The sequence below is a fragment of the Bison bison genome, unplaced genomic scaffold (assembly GCF_000754665.1).
Source record: "Bison bison bison isolate TAMUID 2011002044 unplaced genomic scaffold, Bison_UMD1.0 scf7180017864527, whole genome shotgun sequence".
Taxonomy (NCBI): Eukaryota; Metazoa; Chordata; class Mammalia; order Artiodactyla; family Bovidae; genus Bison; species Bison bison.
The window spans coordinates 12,532,602-12,548,961 of NW_011495078.1; positions in this window are offsets into that span (position 1 = coordinate 12,532,602).

Below are 16,360 nucleotides of genomic sequence, written 5' to 3' on the forward strand. Positions count from 1 at the left end.
TTTATGATTATTATTTTCTTTTAAAAATTATTTTTATTTATTTTTTACTGGAGATTAACTGCTTTACAATATTGTGTTGGTTTCTTCTATACATCAACATGAATCAGCCATAGATATACATTTGTCCCCTCCCTTTTGAGCCTCCCTTCCAACTCCCACCTCATCCCACCCCTCTAGATTGTCATAGGGCACTGGGTTTGAGCTCCCTCAGTCATATAGCAAATTCCCACTGGCTATCTATTTTGCATGTGGTCCAAAATCACTGCAGATGGTGACTGCAAGGAGTGTACTGCCTATATTTTCCTCTAAGAGCTTTATAGTTTCTGGACTTACATTTGAGTCTTTAATCCATTTTAATGTATGGTGTTAGGAAGTGTTCTAGTTTCATTCTTTTACACATAGCTGTCCAGTTTTTCAGCACCACTTATTGAAGAGGAGGTCTTTTCTCCATTGAATATTCTTGCCTCCTTTGTCAAAGATAAGGTGCCCATGGGTGTGTGGGTTTATCTCTGGGCTTTCTATCTTGTTCTGTTGGTCTATATTTCTGTTTTTATGCCAGTACCATACTGTCTTGATGACTGTAGCTTTGAAGTATAGTCTGAAGTCAGGAAGCTTGATTCTTTCAGCTCTGTTTTTCTTTCTCAAGATTACTTTGGCTATTCGAGGTCTTTTTGTTCCCATAACAAATCGTGAAATTTTTTTGTCCTGGTTTTGTGAAAAATACCGTTGGTAGTTTCATAGGGATTGCATTGAATTTGTAGATTCCTTTGGGTAGAATAGCCATTTTTACAATATTGATTCTTCCAATCCAAGAATTGTTATATTTCTTGTTATATAACAAGACATGTTATTTCTCTCCTTGTATTATTATTATTTTCATTTTTGGTCATGCTGTGTGGCCTGCAGGATCTTAGTTCCCCAGCAAGGGATTGAGCCAGGCAGTGAAAGTACTGCATCCTAACCACTGGAAAGCAGGGAATTCCCAATAATCTGTCTTTTATTATGGGGGTCTCAGAATGGCAGAAGGAAATTTATTCTTCCTCTCCTAAGTGTGAAACTAATAAATACTATTAACACTAAAAGCTGAAATGACCACTCTTTAACTTCTCCTGAAATATGGAGGGTGTTTTACAACCAAGATTGCTGAATTTTCTGAAGAGCCAGACACATGCATTGGCTTAAAGTTTAGAGAAACTGATAAAGAAGAAAAAGCATAGACTTTGGAATTAGTCATTCTCAGATATTGTTAAATGTGTGAAATTTACCTCTTTTTTCCTCATCTGTAAAATGGACATTCAATAAAGGTTTGCTTATCCCCACTAATGAGCGGACTTCACGCTCTTTGTGTGTATGTAGTAGAAAAATCTATACCGAATCTACATTTGCATGGTGCCTTACAGTTCATAAAACATTTTCATATTTATGAGTAATCTGTACTTTTTTCTTTTTTAAAAAAGGAATGTACATTTTCTTGAAATACCACACTAACACACAATATGTAAGCAGATATAAAAGTGGGTTTGTTCTGGTTGAACAAGGGGTGGATTTTTAACACTTCCAATGCCCACACCCACATCTACACCTTTTTCTCCCCTCATGTGGTCCCTGCCTGTGTAGCACAGTTGAAAACCTCACTGTTGCATCATTTCATTTGATCAAATTTAGGACTCAGATAGACATTATATGTAATAGAGAATCTTAGAAGCCAAAGAACTGTGTTTTCACTAAGATCACACACACATATATATATACTTCTTAAGGGGCTTTATTCTAAGAGAATAAGGTCTGAATTCAGGACATAAGCTATGGTGATGAGCAAAGGGATTTTTTTTCCAGCTGGTCTACTGATTCATTCTCTCTCTCCATTTCCCTGTCTCCAAAATGCTTATATTAACTAATAGCAACCTCCCTTCTGTTTTCAATGATACCAGCAAAGGGATTCAAGTTCACTGTGAATCATTATGCAAAGCCAGAGAGAAATAACGAACCTAATTTGAAAATGGATATGGGTAAAGAAATTTTCTTCTATCTTAGACAAGCCAACACTTTCCTTGATGCCAATTTTTATATAAATCTTGGCTTAATGACTAATAATGGAGTTATCTAACTTTGGGGGTTGGATAAAAAGAAATTGTTAGTGGGATGGCTCCCAGGGGCTTCTTCTAAAGCCACTGAACCCCCTTTTTTCAGTAGAAGCAGTGTTGTCCCCTGCTTCAAGCACTGTGGGATGCTCTTCCTGGAAAATGGTTTTGGTGCAAGCTTCTTAAAACTCCACAGGGACAGGCAGATTGCATACAAACTTATGATCTTTAGAGCCACGCTAAGCCTGCAGGTGGCTATGCTCCGAGAAATAAGTTATTCATACAGGAGACCTTCGGTGCTTTCACTCCTGACACCTGCTCCTGTTCATTAGAAAATTCAATTCAGGATTTCGGGTCTGGTGTGTGAGGTTCTGACTGGACACCAAGTCTCACCATGGGTTGGGCTACAGAGAAGTCTTATTTTCAAGGCTCTTGTTTTCCAGGAGATGGATGAATCAGTCTTGGGTCTTTATCTCCTCCCTTCTGTTGCCTAAACTTAGTAACTCATCAAGGAGAGGAAGGGAAGGTGCACAGAAAAGCCTGTCTGTGTTGGCAGCTCCAGCAGGAGATTTGGTGTAAGACGGAGGTGGTGGGACCTTTTGGTTGTGACAGTTTCTGGGTGAGGAGGTGATTTCAGGTATCCAGTTTTTTTTTTTCCCCTATATATTTCAGACTCTGGGAGGAAGTTGTCAGTATATTCATCTAGGATAGTGAATTCCAGACTTTTGAATTTTTATGGGCCAGAAAAATTTCTAAACAACTTTAGGGATCAACAGAAGTTGCTGGCTTTCTGTATTTAGCTGAATAAGGCCTTTTAAAAAACTTCTTTTGCCATGTAGATATTAATGTTAATCTCCCGATGTTGATGGTTGCAATTTGGTTATATAGGAAGATTTCTTTGTCTTAATACTAAAGTACTTAGGGCTTCAGGTCAGCAACTTAGTCTCAAATGGTCCGGGGGTGGGGGGAAATTGCTTATCGTATCCTTGTAATATCAATAACCTCAGATACGCAGATGACATCACCCTTATGGCAGAAAGTGAAGAACTAAAGGGCCTCTTGATGAAAGTGAAAGAGGAGAGTGAAAAAGTTGACTTAAAGCTCAACATTCAGAAAACAAAGATCATGGCATCTGGTCCCAACACTTCATGGCAAATAGATGGGGAAACAGTGGCAGCAGTGACAGACTTTATTTTTGGGGGCTCCAAAATCACTGCAGATGGTGACTGTAGCTATGAAATTAAGAGACGCTTACTCCTTGGAAGAAAAGTTATGACCAACCTACACAGCATATTCAAAAGCAGAGACATTACTTTGCCAACAAAGGTCCATCTAGTCAAGGCTATGGTTTTTTCAGTAGTCATGTATGGCTGTGAGAGTTGGACTGTAAAGAAAGCTGAGCGCCAAAGAATTGATGCTTTTGAACTGTGGTGTTGGAGAAGACTCTTGAGAGTCCATTGGACTACAAGGATATCAAACCAGTCAATCCTAAAGCAAATCAGACCTGAGTGTTCATTGGAAGGACTGATGCTGAAGCTGAAACTCCAATACTTTGGCTACCTGATGCAAAGAACTGACTCACTTGAAAAGACCCGAATGCTGGGAAAGATTGAAGACAGGAGGAGAAGGGGATGACAGAGAATGAGATGGTTGGATGGCATCACCAACTCAATGGACATGAGTTTGAGCCAGCTCTGGGAGTTGGTGATGGACAGGGAAGCCTGGCGTGCTGCAGTCCACAGGGTCACAAAGAGTCGGACATGACTGAGCAAGTAAACTGAATTAATACTTGTAACTTTTCTATAAGCTTCTGATTTTTAAAGTTTATTGAATTGAAAGATAATTATCTACCTGAAAAAAAGACTTTTGCATCACCATTTCATTAAGAAACTGACATTTAAATAGCCCTACTTTTTCCTATGATAGAAGGATTTAATTTATGACAAAAAGGCAAACTTTTAAGTTTAGTTAAGTTTGACTATGTGCGACCCCACAGACGGCAGCCCACTAGGCTGTCCCGTCCTTGGGATTCTCCAGGCAAGAGTACTGGAGTGGGGTGCCATCGCCTTCTCCATCAGAAACTATAGAGTTCCTATATAAACTCATCACCCCAACCAACAATTTCCCCTGTTATTAACATCTCGCATTGCTGTGCTGTGGTCTAAAAGCTTGTGTCTCCCCAGAATTTATGTGTTTAAAATCTAATGCTCCAGGTGATAATTTTAGGGGGTGATTAGGTCATGAAGAGCTGAATGGAATTAGTGCCCTCATATAAAACAGGCCCCAGAAAGATTCTTTGCCTCTTTAACTGTGAAAGAGAGCATCACCCATTGAATGGACATGAATTTGAACAAACTCTGGGAGATAGAGAAGGACAGTGAAGGAAAGGAAAGCCTGGCGTGCTGCAGTCCATGGGGTCACAAGGAGACAGACACAACTGAGTGATTGAACAAGAACAACAAAGAGAAACAGTAAGTCTGCAACCGAAAAGAGGGCCCTCTCCTGACCATGCTCGCTCCCTGATCTTGCACTTCCAGCTTCCAGAACTGTGAGAAATAAATTTCTGATGTTTATAAGTCCCCCAGTATCTGTGATACTTTCTTATAACAACTGAGTTGACGGAAACCGAACGGTTTATTTGTTCAAATGAATGAACAAATATTCATATATTATTAACTAAAGTCTATGGTTTATATTAGGGTTCACTTTTTGTGTTGTTCAGCTCTACGAGTTTTTGCAGTTGTATAGTGACATGTAGCCACCATCACAGGAGCACACAGAATAATTTCATTGCCCTTAAATTCTCCCCTGCCACACCTGTATGTCCCTCCCTCCTTCTCCCCTCAACTCCTGGTAACCACTGATCTTTTCATTATCGCTGTAGTTTTGCCTTTTCCAGAATTCCATGTAGCTACACTTATAGAGAATGTAGTCTTTTTGGAATGACTTCTTTCACTTAGCAATACGCATTTAACTTCCTCCCTGCCTGTGGCCTTTCTTTGTTCGCTAGATCATTTCACTCTTTCGATAGCTTCCTTTCCTCCTTCACTCTTTCTTCCTCTCAGTTGTTTTCAATTGTGGTAACATGTCTAGTGGGTTCCCTAGAGGCTCAGCGGTGAAGAACATGCCTGCCAATGCAGGAGATGCAGGTTTGATCCCTGAGTTGGGAAGCTCCCCTGGAGAAGGAAATGGCAACCCACTCCAGTGTCCTTGCCTGGAGAATCCCATGGACAGAGGAGACTGGTGGGCTAGGGTCCATGTGGTCACAAACCAAACAACAACAATAACATATCTGTACCAGAAAAGTTTCTGTCATAACCATCTTGAAGTGGACAGTTTAGTGGTATTAAGAACTTTGACATTGTTGTGCAACCATCCCCACCGTCCCTTTCCAGTAGTACCTTTGTCTTGTAAAACTGAAAATCTGTAGCCGTTGAAGTCCAGCTCCCCATATCCGCCTTCTTCTTGGCCCCTGGCGACCGCCATTCTTCCTTCTGTCTCTGTGCGTTTGACTACTCCAGGTACTGCACATGGGTGGAGTCATATAGTATTTGCCTTTTGTCTGGCTCATTTCACTTAGAATAGGGACTTCCCTGGTGGCTCAGACAGTAAAGAATCTGCCTGCAATGCAAGAGACCTGGGTTCGATCCCTGGGTTGGGAAGACCCCCTGGAGAAAGGAATAACATCCCACTCTAGTATTCTTACCTGGAGAATCTCATGGACAGAGGAACCTGGTGGACTACAGTCCACGGGGTCTCAGAGAGTTGGACACAACTGAGCAGCTAACACTTGTTTGACTTATTGCACTTAGCATAAAGTCTTCAGTGTTCATCCGTAAATGTTGTATGGATAATACCATGCTTTGTTTATCCATTCCTCTGAATGCACACTTGGGTTGCTTCCATCTTTTGGCTATGGAAAATAATGCTTCTGTGAACATGACTGTGGACTTATCTCTTTGAGACCCTCATGCCGAGTCACACAGTAATTCTGAATATATATATGAGTATGTGTGTATATGTGTGCTTAGTCACTCAGTCGCGTCTGACTCTTCATGACCCCATGGACTGTAGCCCACCAGACTCCTCTGTCCGTGGGATTCTTCAGCCAAGAATACTGGAGTGGGTTGCGATTTCCTTCACCAGGGGATCTTCCTGACCCAGGGATTGAACCTGGGTCTCCTGCATCTCCTGCACTGGCAGGCAGATTCTTACCACTGTGCCACCTGGGAAGCCCATGCGTATGTATGTGTGTGTGTGTGTGTGTGTGTGAAACTGAAAGTTGCCCAGTTGTCTCTGACTCTTTGCAACTCCATAGACTACAGTCCATAGAATTCTGCAGGCCAGAATACTGGATGGGTAGCCTTTCCCTTCTCCAGGGGATCTTCCCAACCCAGGGATCATACTCAGGTCTCCCACATTACAGGCAGATTCTTTGCCAGCTGAGCCACAAGGGAAGCCCAAGAATACTGGAGTGGGTAGCCCATCCCTTCTCCAGCGTATCTTCCTGACCTAGGAATTGAACCGGGGTCTCCTGCATTGCAGGCAGATTGTTTACCAACTGAGCTAGGAGGGAAGCCCTGTGTGTGTGTGTGTGTATATATATATATATATATGTGTGTGTGTGTGTGTGTGTGTCTGTGTGTGTATTACATAGTGTGGAGAAAGGGTAATTATTTATTTTTGAATCTAAAAAAATTGTAATTCTATTTTTTTTGAGGAATCATCATACTGTTTTAGTGACTATCTCACTTTATACTCCTAACAAAAGTGCATAACGTTTCTGATTTCTCCACATTCTTACAAATAGCTGTTATTTTCTTTTATCGTTTATTTGTTTGTTTATTTAACAGTAGCCATCCTCGTGAATGAGAGGTTGTATCTCATTGTGGTCGACAGCTCATTCTTTTTGTTTATTTTTCCTGAATAATACCCCATTGTGTAGGTGTCTCACAGTTTGTGTATCCGTTCACCTATTGAGGGACATCTTGGCTGCTTCCAGGTTTTGGCTCTTAATGAACGAGGCTGATGCAAATGTTTGTGTGCAGGTTTTAGTGTGGACAAACATCGTCAGCTCATTTGGGTTAATACCAAGGAGCGCCATTACTGGAGCATATGGTGAGATTCTGTTTAGCTCTGTAAGAAACCACCAAACTACCTTCCAAAGTGGCTGTCCCATTTTGCACTTTGCACGATTATTTTTGAATGCATTATTCTTGTTACCCACGTCCCTTGACTGTCCTTGCTCTTAGTTGCTGTGTCCTGGGGAGACAAAGCTGCAGATGGATCACTGACAACTGGCAGGATCTTATTTTTATGCTCCTTTAGTACAGCCTTCAGTCAGCCAGCCCTCTGGAGAGTGAGGCTGGACTGAACGGAGGCAAAACCTGCTTGGCTTTGGGTTCTGGCTGCCAGAATTCATTTTCCTTAGGGAAATTAAAATTTTGAATGCTCCCCAAAATGAAACTCAAAATGCTGAACCTAAGGTATAAATTACTTAAGTGTTAATATTCTTCTCAACTACATTTCTTATGTAATTAATACTTGGATACATTTCAGTGTTGGGGGCGCTTTCTTCCACAGAGATGTTTCCTTTCCAGATAAGAAAATATGTGAAGGACCTTTCCTAGGGGTTTAGATCTGGAACACAGAATGTAAAAGTACTAGTCTCTTCAAGAATATTCAGAGTGATTTTATAGGTAGAATCTCTAAATTAAAATGATTTTTACTAGGTATAATCCCAACAGAAACATACATGTTTGTCAAATATATGTTCATACTGTTGTTGTTTAGTCACTAAGTCGTGTCCAGCTCTTTTGCAACCCCATAGACTGTAGCCTGCCAGGCTCCTCTGTTCATGGGATTCTCCAGGCAAGAATATTGGAGTGGGTTGCCATGCCTTCCTCCAGGAGATCTTCCTGTTCCAGGGTTCAAACCCACATCTGCTGCATTGCAGGTGGGGTCTTTACCCACTGAACTCCATATATGTCCATGTATGCTCATCAAATGATATATCAAAGAGTGTTTTCATATCACTGTGTGTAATAGCCCAAAAGCAATCCCAATGTCCATCAACAGTAGAACGGATAAAACAAATGTATTCTTCTACAATGGAACCCCATATGGCAATGAGAATGATTGAACTGTGACTACATAATGCAAATGAATAAAGATGATATAATCTTGAATGGAGGAAGACAGATGCAAAAGCTTACATGCTATATGACTACAATTTATGTGAAGTTCAAAGCCAGGTAAAACTAAGTCATGGTGTTAGAAGTCAAGATGGTGGTTTCCCTTTGGGTGTGTGAGGGAGCGTGGGTAATAGGTGTTTCCAGGAGGCTGGTAAGGTCTGGTGTTTTGATCCAAGTCCTGAACACATTGGTGTATTTACTTTGTGAAAAGCCTTCAGGATATTTGATTAGTGCCTTTTTAGGGATGTATGCTGCACTTCAGTGCCAAGTTTTAAAAAAATGGTCCCTCTTCATGTGTCAACACACACATGAAGAAAATGCCCACAAATTATTATCATTAGAGAAAGAAAGAAGATGACTCAGGATAAAATGCATCCAATAGTTTGGATTTATCATCAAGAAGGTTGACCCTGTACCTTACTGTGAATTGATTTGGTGAACCAGTGAAGGAAATGGACTTCACTGATAAATACCATCCAGAGGAAGACCATCAGAAAAGGGGACGAACCGCTGATGGCTTGAGAATTGTCTCCAAAAGCTCTGTCCTTTTGAAGCCAAGTAATCAGCATTTATACAAATGAATTCAAAAGAAGGAATTTCTGTGGTTATGAAAACTTCACACTAGGGAGATTTCAGTTGACGCCAAAGCCATGCGTCAGCATTTGCATGGCAGTGGCATTGAAGATGAAAGTGGATTGTTTTGTTAAGAGTCCCATAGCAGCAGCACGGGAAGGTCATCTTTTCTGGAGGATGTTTTCTGTTTAGTGAGGTGACCTCTTTCATCTGATGGACTTTGGAGAAAGTGTGATGATTTCTCAAGGTAGTAGACAAGGGCTTCTTGGGAGGCCTTTGAGAAGAGAACGCAAAGAAAAAATGTGAAATAAATTCTACCTCCTGCTGGGTGAAAATGCCAGACTCATTGAGAGCTGGATTTCTGCAGAAATCATTGTACATATATGGCTGGGTTTTTCAGACGATTATTGGAAGTTTGTTTTCTCTACATACTCTACATTTCTTTCCCCTCTTAACCATGCTGCCCAGTGTCCTATTCCCTCTTATTCAAGTTTATCTGCTCTTTACCTCTTTGGACAGACCTGCTGTTACTTAGGGTTGGGCAATGGTCTGTGGCAGAGTTTAGACATGGTAGGAGGCCATGCGGGGTTAGTCAGGGTCAAGCTTTGGGAACAAGATGATGAGTGAGATATGTGTGTGTAGTAGTCAGGGGCCAAGTAGGTAAGTTCATTCCACTAGACACAAAGCAAAGAGCAGAAACCAAACGTGCAGTCAAGAGTCAGGAGCAACAAATACTGAACATTGATACACTCAGTAATGTTCCTGAAGCTCTGAACATTGATGCAGGAGGTCAGACATCAGATATGACAGACAGTTGATATAACTTCTTCTTACTTGATATTTGAAAACTTTCTATAAATACTTTATTTATAGTAGCATACAGCAGGTGCTGTATTAGTCAGCATTTGCTGCATAACAAATAACCACAAAATTTCTGTGGCATGTAATAATCATTTATTCTTTGTTCCTGGGTTTAGGCCTGTGGGTCATGTTCAGGTTAGTTCTGTGTATCTCACTCTGAGGCTCAGACTGGATGATCAGTGGCTACCTGGAGTGTGTTCTCACAAGGGATTTTGGAAGCACAAGAAGGTCAAGGCAATCTGCGCACACACATTTTAAACCTCCGCTTATATTATGCCTGCTAATCTCTCACTGGCCAAAGCAAGTTACACGGCCAAGTGTGAAGTCACTGAATGGGGAAATATACTCCATTTGCTTCTCCCGTGACAAGAGTAGGAATGCGTAATTTTACTATGAGAGAGTGAATAATCAATATACTATAGGTTTTATGCTAGGTGTAAGAGATAACTGTATGATTAAGACACGGTTCTTGTCTTGAAGATACTGTGTATGTGAGGAGAGTAATGTTACTGAAGCTCTGTCTGTTGATTTTTTTCCCCACTCTTCTTCCCCGTCCCCGCTCCTTCTTCTATGTGTAACAGTTTTTCTGTTTTTACTGCCAAGAATCTCCTGAAAGTGCTAAGAATTTGTATTACATAATAATGGCCCTCCCCCCATCCATTCAACAATTATTAAAAGACAGTGAAAAGTAGGTAATAACATAATAAGTAAATTATCTGATAGGTTTTAAAGATGATAAAGATTATGACAAAAAGGAAAAGGTAAGGCAGAGGAAAGGGGTGTGCCAATTTTGGGAAGTTGCAGCTTTGCTTTTATTTGTTTATTTAAGAAGGTTTTCTTTCTTGGATGTGCTGCACCCAACAATGTTAGTTCCCCTGACTGGGGATTGAACCCTAACCCATGCCCGGGCCCCTTGCACTGGGAGTGTGGGGTTAACCACTGGACCACCATGGAAGCCCCCAGAAGTTGCAGCTTTAAATGAGAGGAGAGTGAAGTCTCACGGGGAAGGTGAGTTTTAAGCAGTGTTGAAGAAGCTAAAGGAGTCCGCCAGGAGGATAACTAGGGCGAGAGTGTTGCAGACAAAGAGGAGCCAGCAGTAAGGCCCTGAGGTGAGAGCGCTGGGGGGTTTGTAAGGAACAGGGACATGGTTGGGCCGAATGCGTGGGGACAGAGCTGGGCGAAAGGAGGTCGTGGAAAGGATGGGGATCAAGCAGAGTGCCCACTGGACTGTTTTAAAGACTTTGTCCTCTACTCAGGCTCAGGCACGAACCACTCTGAGAGAGGGTTTCCAGAGAGGAGTGACGTGATCTGACTTCTGTTTTATAGGGTTTACTTGAACTCTGTTGTGAACGGACCAAGGAGGAGTCTTACGTAGAAGCAGGTACACCACTTAGGGGGCCGATGCCTTTCTGTAAGATGACACTGTGCAATTAAAACACGGTGTGAGCTATAAATTGATCCATATAAGTAATTCAGAATTTTTTGGTAGTCCCATTAGAATAAATAAAAAGAAATAAGTAAATTTATTTTTTAAGAAAATATTTATTTATTTGGCTGTGCTGAGTCTTACTGGCAGCTCCCAGGATCTCCCTTGCCCATGCTGGATCCTTAGTTTGGTGTGTGGGATTTTTTTATTTGCGGCATGTGAAATCTAGTTCCTCAACCAGGGATGGAACCCAGGCCCCCTGCATTGGGAACGTGGAGTCTTAGCCACTGGACTGCCAGGGAAGTCCCAGGTAAAATGATCTTTAATTATTTTGGTTAACCCAGTATTTCAAAATACCATCATTTCTATATGTAATCAACAGAAAGTGATTACTATTGAGATATTTTACATTGCTTTTTCATACTAAGTTTTCAAAATTCAATGCACATTGTATACCTAGCGTGCATGCTAAGTTGCTTCAGTCAAGTCCAACTCTTTGCGACCCCATGGACTGTAGCCCGCCAGGCTCCTCTGTCTAGGATTCTGCCAGCAAGAATACTGGAATGGGTTGCCAGGCCCTCCTCCAGGATTTATACCTAGAGTGTGTCCCAATTCACATGAGCTACATTTCAAGCACTCGGTAGCCAAATGGGGCTAGTGGCTACTACGCTGGGCAGTGCAGACTCAAGAGATCATTACTTATGTTGAAATCACTGAATCCAGCCTGCTTTGAGCAAACTCCGGGAGATGATGAAGGACAGGGAAGCCTGGCGTGCTGCAGTCCATGGGGTCGCAAAGAGACAGACATGACTTAGCAATTGAACAACATCAAGCCTGCTTTCCATATCCTTCCAAATGTTTTGTTAAATAACACTAGATTATGAAGCAGTTGGGAAAAAAATAAAGGTAGTTTCTTCTAAGTTCTTCTTATCCATAAAAGAAGAATCTGAAATTGAGTCATAAAAATTAAGAAATCCAGTGCATTGTAAAAAGGTCTCTCGTTTGGCAGTAAAATACTGCTTTGTCACATAAAACAAATAGGAGGCTTTAGTGTGTGCTGAGAGTTATTTTCTATTAAAAGAAACAGCTTTGTTATTAAACAAAAAATTTATTATACAGTATTTAGACAGATATTGTTTTATTGGGAAATCTACGTGCAGAAATAATCCCCAGCAAGTGGCCCATTGTGGAAATTCCTAAGTGTTCTCTACTGTTGAAATCTGACATTTGAATAGGGGAAAACTGTTGTTACTCCCCAGGTACAAACATCTGGAATTGAGAATAATTTTTTGCACTGTGCACATATCATGATGCTTTTGTGTGTGTGTGTCTCATGCAGTATGCAGAATTGTTAGGATTTAGACAGAAGCAGACAGAATTTGGTAATAATGTGTAGTTTATGTCATCATGCCTTTGACTTGTGGGTTCTTTGGGAAGATAGGAGGGGTGGAAAACACACAGAACTGGAGGGCAGAGAACCTGTTAGATTTCCGACTCTACCTGCATTTGCTGTGCAATCATAAAACACATTAAGTCTCTCTAAGCCTCAATTTTTCATCTGACAAAAGGAGATAAAAGCATTCTTCACAGATTTCTTGTGAATATTGAATTAAATAGTATATATCAAGAACCTAATGCAATGCTTAATATTGGTGGTACCAATAAAAGGTGCCATTCTCATAAACGAGATTCGCATTCCTGAAGAAAATGGCAAATAGATTCCACAGTGCAGCAGACTCACCTTAAATCAGGGTGGTGTGTTTGCAGCACTGCAGTTGCCCAGAGAGCTTTGTTCTCAATTATTTTAAATGCTAATGAGAGGGTGCTCCAAGATCACTTTATGGTGAGGAATACTGAACTTTCTGAATCTTTCCCTTTCCCTTTAAGGGAGATGGAGACATAATGGAACAGAAAATATAGGCTGAAGGCAAAGATCTATAGAATAACTTGAGAGACAGCCTTCATTTTTGCTTCCACTGTTTCTAAAGACGTCCTCTGTCAGACTCACGATGGTTTTTTGTGATGGTAGGAAATGTACCTCTGATTTTTTTTTTCTTCAGCTGTTTTTAAGGTTTTTCTGTGTGCTTGGTCTTCTGCAGTTTCACAATGATATATCTAATTAAAATTTTTTTTTTGAAATTTACTTCAACTTGGAGTTCTGTTGGTTGGTGGTGTAGTCACATCTGAAAATGTCTCAATCTTTATAATTTCAAATAGTTCCTCTATTCCACTCTCTCCCTGAGTCTACTTAAACAAAAGTTCAAGTTTGCCTGGATTGGCAAGTAATTTTAGAGCATAAGTGGCTTCCATGTCAGTTTAGCTCTCTGGATATGCAATTTTATTTGCTTTTAACTCAGTAATTCCATTCTATCTGTTGCTCCTTGATGGAGTTAATATCTTAAAATATTTTACCTGGCATATTTAGCTGTTTCCTGTGGGAGAGTTTGAATAACCTAACTCACCATTACCAGAATATAAAAATTTACAGCCATTTAAATCTTACTCTATTTGGAATCAATTTGGGGCTGCCGAGTGAAGAAGCAGGAATCTAACTTTTCTTCTAAATACATGGTCAATTTCCTGATCATTATATTTTGAGAGGTACCCAGTTTCCAAGTCCATCTAACATGCCACCTTTTTCAGATAACAAAATCCCATTTGTACTTTGTGGTTTCTGAGCCCTTATATCTGTTTGATTGATTTAAGTAATTAAAACCAATACCACCGTGTTTTAATTACTGAAGCTTCATATCATATTTATGTGTCTTCTAGAAAAAACTACGTGCATTAACTTCCTTTAAGTCTAGGAGTATATAATAAATAGTTACAATCTTAGTATTCTTTATTCTAGTTGTGACATTGCCATTGCCATTCATTCTAGGCATGTCTGTATGTGTTATGTATGACTTATTTTTCCGGGTGCTGGGGATATAGAGACGTTTAAAACAAAATGCCAGCTATGGCAAACTTTACATTACTAAGCAGAACAGGTATATTGTGAGAAAATTAGGGAACTACACGCATTCAATAATAAAGCCAAACAATAATAGGAAAAGTGTTTCATAAGACAGTGACAAAGCAAAGCAAAGCAAGGCACATTTGGAGATGAGGGGCAATAAGTTAGAAACTGGCACAATTTGGTTTTTTTTTGGCACAACTTTCATTGTATAAAGCCTTGCTGGGAAAATACAGCCAGCCCTCTGTATCTGCCAGTTAGGCAACCATAGATCAAAACTATTAAAGAAAAATTCCAGAAAGTTCCCAAAAAGCAAAACTTGAATTTGCTGTAGTACACTGGCAACTGTAAACATAACATTTATATTGTATTTACAACTATTTACATAGCATTTACCTTGTGTTAAGTATTATAATGATGTGAAGTATATGGGAAAATGTGTGTAGCTTATGGGCAAATACTGAAAGAAAGTGAAAGTAGAAAGTGAAGGTTGCTCAGTTGTGTCTGACTCTTTGTGACCCCATGGACTATACAGTCCATGAAATTCTCCAGGCCAGAATACTGGAGTTGGGTAGCCTTTCCCTTCTGCAGAGGATCTTCCTGACCCAGGAATCAAGCTGGGGTCTCCTGCATTGCAAGCGGATTCTTTACCAACTGAACTATGCCATTTTATTCAGGCCTACTTTGGAGATATTATGGGTTTGGTTGCAGACCACCAAAGTAAAATGAATTTAGCAATAAAGTGAGCCACGTGAATTTTTTTGGTTTCCTGGCACATATAAAAGCGACCATTACACTATTCTGCAGTCTATTAAGTATGCAATGGCATTTATGTCTCAAAAAACAAGTGTACATACCTCAATTTAAAAATAATGCTGCTGGGGGCTTCTCTCTTCCCTGGTGGCTCGGTGGTCAAGAATCGGCCTGCCAGTGCAGGGAACACGTGTTCCATCCCTGAGCAGGGATGACCCCACATACCGTGGGGCAACTAAGCCTGTGCACCACAACTATTGAGCCTGTGCTCTAGAGCCTGAAAGCTGCAGCTCTTGGAGCCCTTGGACCCTGGAGCCCATGCCCGGCGGCAAGAGAAGCCACTGCAATGAGAAGCGGGAGCACCGCTCACTATGACTAGAGAAAAGCCACGCGACAACAAAGACCCAGCACAGCCAAGAATAAATAAACAAATAAAGTTATGTATATATAAAATGATGCTGTTGGAAAAATGGCATGAATAGACTAGCTTGATGTGGGCTTGCCCCTTGCTTCAATTTGTAAAAAAAACAAACAACGCAGTGTCTGCACAATGCAATAAAGCAAAGGGCCAAAAAAACGAGGTCTGTCTGCCTTAAAGGACTGAGCATCTACAGATTTTGGTATTCACAGGCTGGGCCGGGGGGCGGGTGTCCTGGAAGCAGTTCCCTATGGACACTGAGGGATGAATGGAGTAGACAGTGGAGAATGCACACAGTGTTTCTTTGTCCATATGTCCTGCTTTTCATTAAAAAGAAGTGATAATACTGCACCAAGATAAAATCTTAATTTAACATACCTTCAGAGGCAGTGTAGGTAGCTCAAACAGTAAAGAATCAGCCTGCAATGCGGGAGACCTGGGTTCGATCCCTGGGTGGGGAAGATCCCCTGGAGAAGGGAATGAGCACCTGCTCCAGTGTTCTTGCCTGGAGATTCCCCATGGACAGAGGAGCCTGGGGGGCTGCAGTTCAAGGGGTCGCAAAGAGTCAGAAATGACTAAGTACAGTACAGCATGAAGTTTAATAAATACATTTTAACATGATAAAATTCAATTATTTCTGATATACACATCACATCTACAATAATATTTATGTTGTGGTATATTTATGTGCTTAAGTTGTATAATCTATTTTGTTATATACACCCTTTTGAAATGTTATTTTGTATATAATGCTTAATACATAGAAAACTGCTAATCATGCACAAGTTGAAGGCTGTTTCTCACAATAGAAAGGGAGTGAGCCAGATTCAGGAGGGAGAAAGAAGTCCAGTCATTCAGATAAAAGGAAATATACACCATATATAAAATGAAGAGACAGAGATTAACTGCCATGTTCTGAAAGCAATAATAGCATAGCACTCAGTAAAGGCTTGGTGAAAAATTTCATTTTGTCTCCTGAATAAGCATCAGATCCACCAGATGGGGCTCTAATATTCTTTTGGTTCTGCGGCTGAAAATTCCAAACATTGACTGTTTCCTTTAGAGAAAGAAAATATATTTCCAATATTAACATCCAAG